This window comes from Salvia miltiorrhiza, chromosome 7 (assembly GCF_028751815.1).
Source record: "Salvia miltiorrhiza cultivar Shanhuang (shh) chromosome 7, IMPLAD_Smil_shh, whole genome shotgun sequence".
Taxonomy (NCBI): domain Eukaryota; kingdom Viridiplantae; phylum Streptophyta; class Magnoliopsida; order Lamiales; family Lamiaceae; genus Salvia; species Salvia miltiorrhiza.
In genome coordinates, this window is record NC_080393.1 from 48,946,645 (window position 1) to 48,962,024 (window position 15,380).

Genomic DNA, 15,380 nt, shown 5'->3' on the forward strand with positions numbered 1-15,380 from the left:
CTACATATGATCTTTATGGTAATAATAAATTAATAAACACGATCTTGTAATTTGTGATTGTGCTAATTGTGTCACAATCATGTTGTGGTTCTTGGAACATGATTATGTAAAGAATACCATTACCGTGTGAATTTTAAAACGATCATAAAGAATTGCATTTTATGTTACAAACAAACACATACTCTTATCTTTCATGTAAAAAATAATTCTATGAGAAAATGATACAGATTTTAATAATTATGATTGAGTTTATTATGAGAGAAAAAAGAAACTCGCTTTAAATAAAGTATTAAAGTAGATAAATGACACCTTAGTGAATAATGAACTTCAGATTAAATAGTTAACCATGTATGATACAATAGATAAAATAAATTGATATAAAGATAATATGTACTAGTATTAATTTGTTGTGGACAATGTCTGAAAATAGAATAGGACTATTTTTTGTGAACATTTTTAAATGAAAATATATGACTATTTTTATTAGACGAATGGAGTATAAGGTTATTCGAAAGTCTATTTGATTGGGATTCTGTAGGATTTTAAAGGACTTTAAAAAGTCCATGAATTTTAAAGGACTTTCGAAATCCATAGACTCCGCGTGGAGTTTAGAGAAATCCATCAAAATCTCAAGTCTGAAGCTCAAATTTCATCCTTTGTATTTTTTTTTTTTTTTGATAAATCCATCAGAATTCATGAATTGTTAAAATCCATGAAATGTTGAATACCATCTAATTTTAAAAGACTTTAAAAACTTTGGTTTGAATACCTCTGGATTTTAAAAGACTTTAAAAAATCTGGATTGAATACCTCTGAATTTTAAAGGACTTTTAAAAGTCTGGATTGAATGCACCCACTCTTTCAAAATCCTACAGAATCTCAATCCAATACACCCCCCTAAGACAAAGTAGTAATATGCATAAATGTCTCAAAATTGTGCAATGTCAAACTCGAATCCAGTCACAACTTGAATATTTTCTTGAACAATATGAAATCTCGAAGTTGAGGTAACATGCCACTTGTGATGATATCAACATCTTGAAACAAATTCTAAGCAAAAACAAACACACCTCTATCTAAGTCGATCATCCTTTTTGCAGCAGCAGATCCAACTATTCTCTCAAGCTGATCACAAACACAAACAAAAACAAGATGTATCACTTTAAATAAATATTTAAACAAGTATCCTAAAATATACACTTAATATAAGAATGGGACTCGTACAAAAGAAGAAGCATTGCAAATACAGAATCAACAAGCATGCAGACCATAAATAAATTTAATTTAAAAAAAATCCAATTTAGAGGTGAGAAAGAATAGGCCATCAAACATCTAAATATTGTGAAGGAAAAATGTGATATTGACTACTCTCCATTGCTTTATGGTGTTTGTAATAATATTTAACATAGAATAAATGGAAGAATAGATTGTGAATCTATGAATGTCAAAACCAGTCTAATCCCCAATGTAAACTGAAACAAAGACTGGTATAGTATACAAGTGATCTAAATATAGAAAAATAAATGACCAATTTATATGATAAATATAGAAAAATAAATATAGGATACTAATCTCTTTCCGAAAACAAACTATTTTAAAGATAAATGACCAATTTATATGATCTTGCACAGATAAACTATTTTGTTGGAGGATTTAGATTTTTCACAAGTTAGGTGGAGAATTGTTATTTTTAACTTGTGTAAAGTCGTTTCTCAAAACTAAAGAAAGGCACGATTTCAAAGTCGGAGGGCCTTATCTGCAAATAAGCTTCTCAGAAGGATTTAGTTGTGCAAATATGTGCTTATATCGTAGCTGTTGGATTGAAGCTTACGGTTGAGATCTAAAGGGAATGATCTGGTTAGTTTAGTTATAACTAACCAGCTACTGTTGTTTGTCTTCTACGTCGTGAGGAAATTTCCAGAAAATACAGTGAGGGAATTTGTTTTTCTATCCTCTTCTTCAAAGCTAGGGTTTGTAGCGATAGAAAGTTTCTGAGTCTGTACTCTCTTCTAATCAAAGCTTGATTGATCAATAAAAGTCTCAGTTTTCTTTGGCCCGTGGACGTAGGATCATTGATCCAAACCACATTATATTCTTGTGTCGATTTCTTTTATTTTTCGTCGATTACTTAGAGAACCCACAATGGTGAGCCAAATGGGAGAGCCCACATTGGCTCTCTATGTTGGGAACCTTGTGGAATATCCTAATCCTTGTTTTGATGATACCAAAATTCATAGGTCGTAATTGTGATAGACTAGAATTGTTTTGAACTCAAGTGTTAGAGTTCGGTTCTAGTTTAGCTTGTGGTGTCGAAGACTGAAGACTGAAGACTGAAGACTGAAGACTGAAGAACGAAGGACTGAAGACTGAAGACTGCAGATACCAACTGAAGTATCAGTTGAAGAATCAGTTAGGAACTGATTACTAAATGCGTGCCGTGGACTGATACTAAAGTCAAGTATCAGTTGAATATTCCTCCTCGGACTGATCTTCCAACGTTCAGATGAAGCCACGTACTCAAAAAGTACAGCTGCATTAAATGCAGAGATCTCAGGATCTCCTTATCTCTACAGAGGTCATTCCTATCTGGTGGTTACTTTTCAGAGACGTCACATCTCCTGTCCATCAATAGAGCCGTTTCCACCCAGACAAGGAACCTCGAAGATTGAAGCCTCAGCCCAAATTCGAATTGCTCTCCAACGGAAGAAATCTTGAGGACGTTCTACGCCAATAGATCTATTCAAGAGTTCTCCTACAAATAGCGCTCGAGGATCACTTCAACCTTCACCGATTCAACGACATAAGCTGAAGCTCTGCCAAAATTGCTACTTAGTCTAAAGCTTAATCTCCCCAAAGCTTGAATCGAAGAAGAGAATTCCAAAGCCAAAATCAGTCACTGCTGATTAAACACATTATCTTAGACCTTAGGCAAACCTCTGTTTACCCAAAAGCCAAGGTCAAACTTGCTTCAAAGAACTTGTTCTTTGTAGTATAGTTGGCACTCGTTCAAACCTCCCCCCCAAAAGAGTGTTTGAGTGATTCGGAGTTCAGGAAGGTACTCTGACTCTGAGTGAGAAGTCTTAGCGCGGGTTGTGCTAAGCAAGAGAAATCCGACACGAGTGAAGTGTGGGTACTGAAGAAGGCTTCAGTGGTACGGTTGTGTGCACCCGGCAAGCACACGGTTTGGTTTGCAGTGCACCTGTTAAGCACTTGCGGAGTGGATTATTGGTCTGATCAAACCGACCGTGGATGTAGGAAAGGGTTTTTCCGAACCACGTAAAATTCTCTGTGTTGTTTACAGCTTTCAGTTTTACATTCATATTTGTGTTGTTTCAATTGATAAACTGAACACTGATTAACTGCAAAGAGAAATCTAAGACCAACAACGTGCTCAATCGAGGCTATTGCGAAACTAAGTTTAATTTCCGCTGCGTATGATATCAGTCTGACTGATCTATCTTCTGATAGTCAGGAAGAGTGTTTTCATCTCTGTTTTTGCAAACCCGACTGAAGCCCTTACGTGCATCAGTTAAGTTCCAGCAACTTAACTGATAACTCCTTACTGAAGAGCTTTCTGTATCAATCGTCAACCCTGTTTGGTCAAAACTGTTTTCAGTAAAACAGGAGTCTGTGTTTGCATGTAAAGTTTTGTTTTGATCTCTATCTGAGATCTCTCTGATTGAGGATTTTAAAAATAGCCCATAGGTGTATCCCCCCCCATACACCTATTCGAGACCCTCAGGACCTAACAATTGGTATCAGAGCAGGTTGTTCGCAAGAACTCTCTGTATCTGATTAGGTTCTAACTGAACTAGATCCTAATGAGGGTAGTTTGTTTTTGATCTAAATCTTTTCTCAAGATTCCTCTTGAGATTGGTTGCTTCGTGCTCTCTTCCTGTTTTCTGTGTGCTTCTCCTTGTTATCTCTCCAACGAACAGGAACAAGAAAGACTCCTCCAGCGATTATGTTCATACATACTTTCGAGGAATCAACGGACTTGAGATCGGGAAATTAGATTCTGACGACGACGACAGATTCATCTATCCAGAAGAAAATCAGAGTCCAACCCACTCACAGTCAGAAGGAACGAGCAAATATGATCAAACACGATTAGACTATCAACACCTAAGTACGAGATTTGAAAATCTCCTTAGGGAGCACAGACAAATCATCAGTGAGATTGATCATATGCAAGATGCTCGAAGAATCGTCATGCGCCACTTCATTTCAGATGAAGACGAAGCTGATAGAAGAGATGTTCAAGAGCGCAGACTGATCAACAGACTGATCCTACTTCAGTCTCAGAAATAAGAACTTCTGCCACGCCTCAAGGAAACAGAGACAGAATTCAAAAAGGCGTCAGAAGTATTTGAAGAAGTGATTCATGAAGAAACACTTCAGTTCAGAAGAATGATGAAACGAGAAAGGAACGTGCAGCAACAGTCGATAGATTAGAAACCGAAGAAGAACCAGTCATTCACTTCAGGGGGAACTTGCACTTCAATCAACGACTATTTTAGTGGTAGTCACTGTGTAAGCTTCTCTCAATAATCTTACTTGTAATTATGACTGCTTCTCTTATCTTTTTCGACTGTAATGTGCTTAGTCTGACGTGTCATTTTATTAACATTCTCATTTCTTTTTAATTGACACGTGCAAACTTCGTTCAAAATGGATGACACACGATCACACGATCCCTCCCTTTTTACTAACAAGCGGAGTGATCCACGTGCCACGTCTCTATTCACACGGATTTCAAAAGTTTATTGAAACCGCCTCGTGCACGATCTTTCACATTCTCTACTAAAACGTTTCACCTTCGACTAAAGATTTACTCAATCTCAGAGAAATCATTTGTGCAATTTTCCTTGAGTGTGCTTTCCTACAAGGCTAACAGTGAAAATCCACAGTTCAATCTCTGTGAGAACCAATTTACAGATTTTTGCAGAAATCTTCTTCACTCAAAATTCCACATGGGAAAATCAGCATCTCAACAAGTTGTATGTTACGAATCCCTTGTAACATTTGAGGCACTCCAGAATCTTGCTGAGTTCAACAAGATTAATGAAATCTTGGAATGCCATGGATGGATGAAGTTCCTTCAATGCTCACCCGAGTTTCTTCTTGATGAGTCGACCATCAGAGAATTCTACGACAACATCAAGACTGATGAATCACCTGGTCATCTCTCAAGACCTCACAAACTGGTGTTGATCGCCCTGCTTCAGAAAGGCCCATTCAACTGGGAGAAGGCCTATCTTCAAATCCTTGCTGAAGAAAAGAAGGAATCCCATTCCACCAAGCATCTTCATCAGGGAACCAGAGTTTCATCACTGATTCTTCACAGTGCAAAAGAAACTCGATGCTTCTGGAAGAACACCACTCAAGTGTCTTCCACCATCCATTTGTTCGAAGGACAGAAAAGCTCGACCAAAGGGAATGTCAGTCTGACAACTGAAACCCCTCTCTCCACTGCAGAGCCACGCTACAAGACTCGAGGCTCGATCAAAAGAAAGTTCGACAGTTTGTCATCTCCAGTCAAGATCTCACTTGACACTCATCAAAGGTCTCTCAATGAGGAGTCAACAGAAGCTGCACAGAAAGCTTCAGAAGAAGTGTTAATTCCAAGCACTAAAACATCTCAGCAACAGTCTCCCACTGTTCCTGTCACAGCCCACTATCCCAATGACGGGTTAACCGGGGTTATGACTTGGGTGAACAATAAGAAATGGAAATTTAAAAGGGATTTACTAAATAACCAACATTAAAAACAACAAACTAGTGGTATATATATATATAACCACTTGAGTAATTAACAAATGAGCCAGCCATAACGACTAAACCCCAAATGAAAGTTAAACAAAATGAAGGAGTAATAAGTTCCACAATACGATAACAAATTCAGAGTGTTTGCAGCGGAAAAACGTGTGAGTTATGCATATGGACATGCATACTCAAGGTTTCATTACATAAACATCAAAAGGGAAATCCGCTCAACACCGATCCATTCCATCGCCTGCTCAACCTGCACATTTAGAAATACATGCAGGGCTGAGTATAAAAATACTCAGTGACATAAGCCGAAAATACAACATGCATACATATATAAATTGAACTGCCATAACAGTAACACACAGGGGTTTTCATAAATGACCTGCGCTTACTAAAACATTTCGTTCATTTTCATAAAGGTGGATGCATCCCATTTTCAGTCTATATGATCCATATCTGTCCTTTCTGTCACGCGCCGGGAAGGAGGCCTCCTTACCACGGACGCCAAGACCGGTCGCAAGCGACTCGCGGTCTCCATGAGTGTACACGTTAACCCTAGCTAGCGACCTTTGTCTAGCATAGGATCCCAATTGGATTTACTTTAAAGTTGGCGAACCAACACAGATAGGATACATATAAAAACATAAACATTTTGGCAGTCAATCATTTCATAAACATTTCATTTTCATAACATTTTCATTTTCATAAAGGGCATTAAACATATAAGCATTTCATAAGAACTGAATAAATAGTCAAAACATATCATGCATATATATTCGCATATGAGGCCTACGTCACGCAGGGGATCTCTATATACGTAATAATAAAATAATGCCCACCTCAATTGTTCTTAAAGCTGGCGTGGAGTCGTTTCTTCTTCTGCTTCACTTTCTGTCGCCCGGACCTTCATTGATGAAGAGTCGATAAGTTCGTGAATAAATTGTCATAAGACAAAGTCTAATTCTACGTGCCTAAGGTATATTTTAATGTTTTAGGGTTCTAGCATCCATATTAATCTCGTTTCATTCAATCAATAAAATGTAACCACTTATCATGTAACTATCATATAGGTTCGAACCCATTTGTTCGAACATCAACATGTACATAATCCATAACTTCCTTCTACACCCGTCATTTAGTCAAGTACTCCATTAATTAAGAACAAGCTATATATTATCACCCTGAAAATTTAATCATTATAAATCATGCTTTCTCATACTTCGCACATTTTCATCACTTAAATAAATAAATCATTTATAAACACATGCTTAGCAATTTAATATCTCAATTAAATCCCAAGCTCATTTGATAAAGTAAATCATATACTTAATCATTCTATAACACAATTCCACATTTTTTTATCATGTAAATAAATAAGAAATTCCATTATTCATTTATAAATAATAAAACATTTTAAAATCCATTGAGATGAAATAAAACATTTTAACCATTTAAAAAAAAATCCATACTCGTAAGCTTTGAAAATAATTTTATCATGTAATAAATGGGGCTTAATCCCAAAATATTTGCTTCAAAGTCCATTAATAAATTTAAATAAAAGAACGGACTTCATTTAAAATAAATAGTCCCAACTTTCAATATTAAAATTAAGTCAAGAGATTTAAATTCACTAAAATAATTTAGTGAAAAAAATCAAGCATTTTTAAAAGAAATTAGGCCAAAATTCGTAGGCTTCATTAATCAATAACAGCCCAAAATTAATTAAAATGAGCCCAATCAATTAAATAAAAACCCATCAGCTTTTAAAACGAAATGGGCCCAGCAATTTAAATAAAAACGGCCCACTCTCTCTTTTTTTTAAAAAAAAATTTGGGCCCAACCCACAAGATTGAAGGCTTGAGCCCACAACTAATCCTAGCCCTAATCTAACACACATAAACACAAGACACACACACACAGACAAGCATCAGCGCCTCACTCTCCCTCTCTGCCTCTCGGCTCTCTCGCCCCTCTCGCCTCTCTGCTCGGTCGAGTGCGGCGCCGCCTCCGGCGCGCCGCCTCGCCGGACGCCTCCCTCCTCTCTCTCTCCCCTGTTTCCTTCGTCCGTTCCTTCTCTCTGGCCCTCTCACTTCAAGAAACGCACACACACACACAGCTCATCTCTCTCCCTCTCCTCGTTTCTGCCGCCGCCGCCCGAGATCGGCGAAGGTCTGGCATATCGCCGTCGTCCTGCTCCTGTCCCGGTGAATCGACGGCAGCCGCGCCTCCTCACGGCCCATCCCCTCTCGGTATCTCTCTCTCTCTTCCTGCTCGCGGTGGGCAGTCACCCCGGCGACCACAGTGCCGCCGCGACGACCTCAACAGCACCGATGCCTGCTCTTCTTTCTCCCCCTCGGCCGGTCGAGCAACGGCATCCCGAAGGGCCGCCGCTCGTGCCGCTGCTTCCGCCGCGTCGCCGCCGTCTCTGCCGGAGAAGATAAGTCCTTTCCCCTTTCCTACTTATTCCCCTTTTCTCTCTTTTCTAAATCTAAAACTCAATTAATCTTTCTCCTCTCCTCCCAATGTCTGACAGAAAAAAGAAAAGGCGGCGGCTTGCCGCCGAGCCGTCGCCGTCGCCGTCCCTGAGCAGCCGTCGGCTGCTCTCACTCCTCCCTCCGTCCCCGGTCACACACAATAAAGACACAAGAAGACTCAATTTCAGTCCAGATTCACATATAGAAAGTTAGGGTTTTTGTTTAGAAATTCTGTTCTTTCATCATTTCTTTTTATCAGATCTTGAAATCCTTGTAATTGTAATAGTTAGGTGAAAATAATGATTATGAGTGTGTGTTTGTTTGTTGGTGGTCCTCTGATGCTTGATAAGATGATGTAATTGAAGCAATAATAATCTAAAAGAAGTTGTTTATGCTGGAAATAACCTTGAAGAGGCAGATGAGGATTTGTGGCTTCTGCATAAATGATGCTAGGTGTTAGAATGTAATCCTCGAAAAATTAAATGGAGGAAATAAACAAAATTTACACACCTTGATTCTTGATTTGGAACTTGAAACAAACTTGATAATTTCTTTGAAGGACCCGTGAGGAGTAGGAGGAAAGAAAATGGTAATTTAGAAGATTAGAGAGAGAGGATTTCTTAATGAGGAATCTGCAAGATGTAGTGCTGAATATGGAATGTAGTGGTGGAGAAATAAAAAAAATGAAGTGTGTGGAGAGTTAGGTGTATTGGTGGGGAAAAAGGGTGTAGTAGTGGGGAGGTAGTGGAATAATGATTATTTAGTGGAATGAGTGTAGAAGATGGCCGGCAATGATGAGTGTAAAGAGTGTTTAGTGGAATTAGTGGAATTAGTGGAATAATTTGCATATGATGAGTGTTTTCAATACCATCAATTTATTTAAGAGATAGATGTATGTGGAAATGAAAAGTATATGATAACGTATTTGTAATACTAATTCCGGGTTTCCATATAACGAAGCTTCGTTATAACTCTCTACAAATTACATATTTTATAACTCGTTTTATAAGTCAAAAATTAATCATGACTTCAATTAAATAATAGAAATACTATTTCTATCGTATATAAATTAAATAACATGACTTTGCTAAGTCAGTTATAATCCGAAATAATAATTATTGACTACTCAATAATCCTTTAAATCTCAAACGGATTCAAATAATAATAAGAATTTAGCACATCAAAAACACATATATAACAATTAAATCACATCAGATAAATCAAATCAGTTTTATTATTAATGGATGCCGAACCCTAATTATTAAGTCTTTAATCAGTGATTAAAAACTGGGATATGACAGTTCCTCCACAAGATGAAAGAAATCGACAGTCGGAGGAGACACAAGCAACTGACACCAGAGGAACCGATTCAGAAGAGCTACCTCTCAGAGGATTCTTCCACTTCTGCCTGGAAGGGTTCGGCAAAAAGGCAAAGTTTGATGAGCCTGCTGACATTGATGTCGCATCTTCATCCTCATCTTCTGTCAATCAGACCGCCCTTCTCAAAGATTTTGTGACACAACTGGCCCAACACTGTGTCACAACCACCTTTCCCTCAATCATAGCAACCCTGAATCCTGAAGAGTTTCGGGATCTTGTCAACTACTTCTTCTTCATCTTTGTTAAAACCTTGCCCAAATCTCAATATAAGGAGATTGATGAAGTACTCACTGAGGAAGAATTGGAAGCCTTAGAGAACAGTATCTTTGAGAAATTCAAAGTCACTAATCTCTGGGATGCTATTCATGACTGGGCACCCAACTTCAAACTGTACCTGATTTCCAGAGGCCTTCTCAAAGAAGATGACACTGAGGACACTGAAGTCCACCGTGAGTCTCCACCGCGTCAGACTGCTCCAGCCGATGCAAAAGGTGAAGAAGCACCTGTTGAAGATCAAAGACCTACAAGACCTCTCTCCGATGAGGAAATCCAAATGCTTGACGAGAGGCTGCTCATTCAAGAAGATGCAACTTATGAGCTGAAAGTCAAAATGGCTATTCTTGAATCAACAGTCACACATCTTCAACAGCAATTAGAAATACAGAACAAGTACAACAGTGTTCCTGAGTCCGATGACAAAGACAAACGAGAAGAAGACAAGAAGGGAAAAGGGAAGATGATTGAAGAACCAAAAGGAAGTCCTCCTAGGAAACCAAGCAAGCAGCTCCGCATCAACTGAAGACAAAGAAAGGTCAAGGAATATCATCTGATCAGAAATTTCTCAATTTTGTAAATGATATTCTTAGACTGTCTTAGTTCATACTTCCTTGTTTTGTTTTTCTGCACTTTTATGCAACTTTGTCCTCCTATGAATTTCAAACTGATTTACATTTACCACTCTTTTACTCAATCGTTGTTCCCTATGCCTTTTTACTTGAGTTGATAATGGATTATCCAATTTAGGGGGAACTCTGCTTAAGCCTTATCAGTATTTGACTGTTTTCCTAACTGATTGTTGGGAACCTGCTTGTATCGGATTTTATCTTTGACTGATAAAGAAAATAGGGTCTGTAGGTCATAATGATTAACTGACGAATTTGCGTTTAGTATTGAACTTTTAATTTCTGAACACCTCTTTTTGAGCATATCTTTTCAAATCATTGCATGCACTGTACGCCGCCTATTTTCAGCAAGAGATCGTGTCCAATATTCCATATCATTTTAAATCTCTTATTTTAAGGTATTCCTCTGACGGGCATTAATTACGGACGTCAAATTTCATTAAACCTGACTTGGCGCGCAGATTTCAAACCGCCCACGTCTTTTCGATTGCCCTAGGAAACTGTTCATCCTCTACGATCACACTTTCTCCATTACGCCCACTCCTCCATCTTCCATTACTTTTGCATTATCTCTAACTCCCAAAATCCACAGCACACTACTGTGAGATTACTCTCTGCAAATTTCTCTTCTCAGATTTCACATTCGAAATGGCCAAGACCAACATGAAGAAGAACGACAACAAGAAGGAGGCTCCGATCGAGAAAGAAGTCAGATACGAACAGTCCGTGCACAAAGAATCTTTCGAGAAGAAGCCTGAATATGCGAAAGTCTCGACAATTCTCAACCAGCACGGATGGACCAAATTCGTCACCAGTGAAGCGAAATATCTACTTGATGATGCTGTCAGAGAATTCTACAAGAATCTCTATTTCAACGACTCCGAAGAACTCATCTCAAAAGTCAGTGTCTACACCTCGGCAGATTGTGTTGTAGAGACTCTCAACGTCTCTCAGATTGTCAGAAAACTGTTCAAACTCCCAAACAGTGGAACTTCCTTCTCCAGACTGACTGATGAGGAAGCTAACAAGACTCTTAAGTTTGCTCTGAATGATGAAACTGAATCGACGGAAAGCCAAGTCACACTTTCCCACCTTCATCCTGAGTATGCCATGCTGGGCAAGATAATCCAGAAATGCTGGATAGGTGCAATTGGAACCCCCGACAAAGCTTCTCAACCCCAGAAGAATGTTATGGCAGCTCTTCTGAAGGACGAACCCTTCAACTGGGAAGAAGCTTATCTGAAGCTTCTCTACAACAAAGCCCACAACACAAGGCCGGCGACAATGGTTCGACAAGGGAACATGGTCTCCCAGATTATCATCCAAGGAACAAAGAAGCACAGCTTTGTGCGATGGTCAAAGATAATTGACTTCACAGACAGTCTTCGTCTCTTCAAACCTGCAAGAAGAGAACCCAAACCTTCTCCGAAGACAAAGGTAATCAATATCTCCTCCCCACAATCATCTGAATTTGACGCCCCTGAATCAGCTCCGTCAAATCCTCCTGCTCACACGAATGTGCCCCGCCGATCCCGTTCCACCCTCCCCCAGAAATCCTCCAGAAAACCAATTTCTCCGAAATCCAAAGGCAAAGCTGTCTTGGAAACTTTCCCTGAACCAGCCCCCACTATTCCTTCAAAAGGTACTCAGGAAATCGTTGACCTACAGTCAGAAGCTCAACGAGATGCTACAAATCACCTCCGTTATCTCCTTGGTGATTTCGATACGTCACTAGAAGTCTACCGAAACCTACATAGACTTCTCACGTATACCTACATGAAGACGGCACCCTGCCCACGGATCAACAGTCTTCAAAGCTGTCAAGCTGAAGACTCATTCAAGATGGAAGAGGCATCCTTGATCAGTCTCTTTCAAATTGAGAAAATTTGGGATATAATTTATGGCTTTGACAGATTCGCCATGAATTATCTGGATTCTTTCAATCAATCCAGACATCCCACCCCACTCAATGATGATGCTGGCACTTCAAAGGCGACTGAAGAGCCCTTCATCTCTGAACAAGTAGCTGATTTACTCAGCTCTCCAGCATGTGACACTGTTCCACCGGCGGAATCTGCAGCTGATCCTGCCGCCTCTACACAGCTGATGACTGATCCAATCAGTCAGATGAACTTAGTCTCAACTTCTCCTCCAACCTCAGTTGAAGATATTCAAACCGGTGTAATTGAAATAGATGCACCTCTCTGCTCTTCGCCTGCAGCAGAACTAAGATCAGCTGACAATGCTGATCTCTCGCCTATTGAAGGACGAGTCGAGGATGTCACAGAGACTCCCCAACCTTCATCATCGTCCCTCTTCAACACTGATGAGCCTACTCCTCTTGAAGGCATCACCATCAGTCAAGAGCAGACGAGTTCTCAGCCTCCTGCTGAAGAAAAAGCTGAATGCTCTGCTCCACCGAGCACAGCCGAGGCATCCACCTCAAAAGGTCCATCTGACGATCAATAAGCAAAGGCTTCTTCTATCAATCAGGAAATACCAATAGAATAAGTCGAGCTTCCTCGCCCAGCAGGACCTGTTCTATTTGATTCAGACGAAGAAACTGACGAGCTTCTTACAATCTGGAAACACAATCGACCACACAAGAACCAGTTTCTGATTTCTGCAGATGTAGAAGATCCGATCGCTGTCTTGCTTGACCACATCTCCAATCAACAGCTTGAAATCGAGTCACTCCATCATGAGATAGAACGTCAGAACATCTATGGAGAAAAATTTGTGAAGAAACTCAAAGAAGTCCAGGAACAGGCAACTGCAGACATGATTCATCATTCCGAGTTGATCAATAAGCTTCAAAGGGACTTGATGAATGAAGAAGTTGCTCTTATCAAATACAAGAAGGAAATGCTTGATCCTGACAACGGTCTCCCCAAAATCAAGAAGGATCACGATAACTTGTGCAACCTTTTTCTTGAAACAGAGATCCAGACAAAGACGCCACTTCTTGAGCTCAAAGAACGGGTCAACAAAATGGAACTTGAATTCTTGCAGACGCTCATGCCTTCAACTGAAGTCAGATACCTCGTTGCCGACACAGTACGCCCTATCCTGGAACGCCTTACAAAAGTTGAACAGCAAATCCAACGACCTCAAGAGTTCCCTGACTCTGCCCTTCTTCAGAAGATGTTTAATGACCTTCAGGAACTGAAAAGCCGACTTCCTCCCGATGATGCCAAAAAGGGGGAAGAGGATATGCTGAAGCGCATCCGAAGGGAAGAAGATTGGATCCCTTCATACTTTAACAGGGCTGAAGATATTATCTCAAAGGTTGCTCCTACCACCGCCTCAGTCGAACTCGACAGAAAGAGAGCTAGAGAAAGCTCTTCAAATGAGCCAGAGCCAAAGAAGACGAAACTCGACTTCGTATCAACTCTTATGGAAGGTCAAAAGCTCACGCACTACTTCAGTGAAGGATTGATGGTATCATACTTGGAAAAGTTTGAGCGTCCAGACAAATGGATACCATCTGAGTTGAACGACTGGTGGGAGAAGACAAAGGAATGCTACACCAAGTGGATGGTTTTTGCTAACATCCAAGGTGACAGGGATTACCGGAATGATTCTTGGAACTATTTCCTGATGCAACTGCCAGAACGAGCTTTGGTCTTAAAAATGCAAGAAGCTCAAAGAAGACTCGGAACAAGCATTCCTGATCCTCAGAAGAAGATAATGACTCCACCAAGGATCAAGAATGGAGTCAACAGAGACAAAATCAGGACAGAGTTCAGAGCCATCTGCAAGATCTGGAATTTGAATCCAGACTCCAGTGCAGCCAGAGATATCAGGGAAGCAGTCTTCAAGTTATATAATCAGAAACCGTGAGTCTTTTGGTTGTCCTCTATGTTGTTCTTTTCGGATTCCAAATTATAATTTTGACTGATGGCTTATCAGTCTTTTATTAATGGCAAGAACTTCTTTTTTATCTCAACCTGAAGACAATGACTTTTTGTCCAGGCTCTGATTATGTTTTTCTGTCTTCTCCTTGTTCTGTTTTAGAACTGTTTAGTTCTTAACTCTAAGTACAAGTTTTTAGGTTCTATTGTTAAGGGGGAACTGTTTTCACCCCAGTTTTAGAACTTGTGTTGTGAGTTCAGTCTTTTTGTTGTCTAGAACTGCTGTGTGGTTTTGGCATCATCAAAAAGGGAGAAATTATTGGGAACCTTGTGGAATATCCTCATCCTTATTTTGATGATACCAAAATTCATAGGTCGTAATTGTAATAGACTAGAATTATTTTGAACTCAAGTGTTAGAGTTCGGTTCTAGTTTAGCTTGCGGTGTCAATGACTGAAGACTAAAGAACGAAGAACTGAAGACTGCAGATACCAACTGAAGTATCAGTTGAAAAATCAGTTAAGAACTGATTACTAAATGCGTGTCGTGGACTGATACTAAAGTCAAGTATCAGTTGAATATTCCTCCTCGGACTGATCTTCCAACGTTCAGAGGAAGCCACGTACTCAAAAAGTACAGCCGCATTAAATGCAGAGATCTCAGGATCTCCTTATCTCTGCAGAGGTCATTCCTATCTGGTGGTTACTTTTCAGAGACGTCACATCTCCTGTCCATCAAGAGAGCCGTTTCCACCCAGACAAGGAACCTCGAAGATTGAAGCCTCAGCCCAAATTCGAATTGAGTTCCAACGGAAGAAATCTTGAGGACGTTCTACGCCAACGGATCTATTCAAGAGTTCTCCTACAAATAGCGCTCGAGGATCACTTCAACCTTCACCAATTCAACGACATAAGCTGAAGCTCTGCCAAAATTTCTACTCAGCCTAAAGCTTAATCTCCCCAAAGCTTGAATCGAAGAAGAGAATTCCAAAGCCAAAA

At 39.7% G+C, this 15,380-nt stretch overlaps 1 long non-coding RNA gene across 1 annotated transcript; it reads right to left on the minus strand.

Annotated features, from left to right (window-relative positions):
- Positions 1 to 5,746: 5,746 nt before the first annotated feature.
- LOC130994598 (uncharacterized) lies at positions 5,747 to 9,042 on the minus strand. Its single transcript, XR_009091820.1, has 4 exons — positions 8,757 to 9,042; positions 8,652 to 8,681; positions 6,612 to 6,676; positions 5,747 to 6,025 (listed from the first exon to the last, which is right to left on the minus strand). It is a non-coding gene; the product is annotated as an uncharacterized LOC130994598 (long non-coding RNA).
- Between the last annotated feature and the right edge of the window lie 6,338 nt (positions 9,043 to 15,380).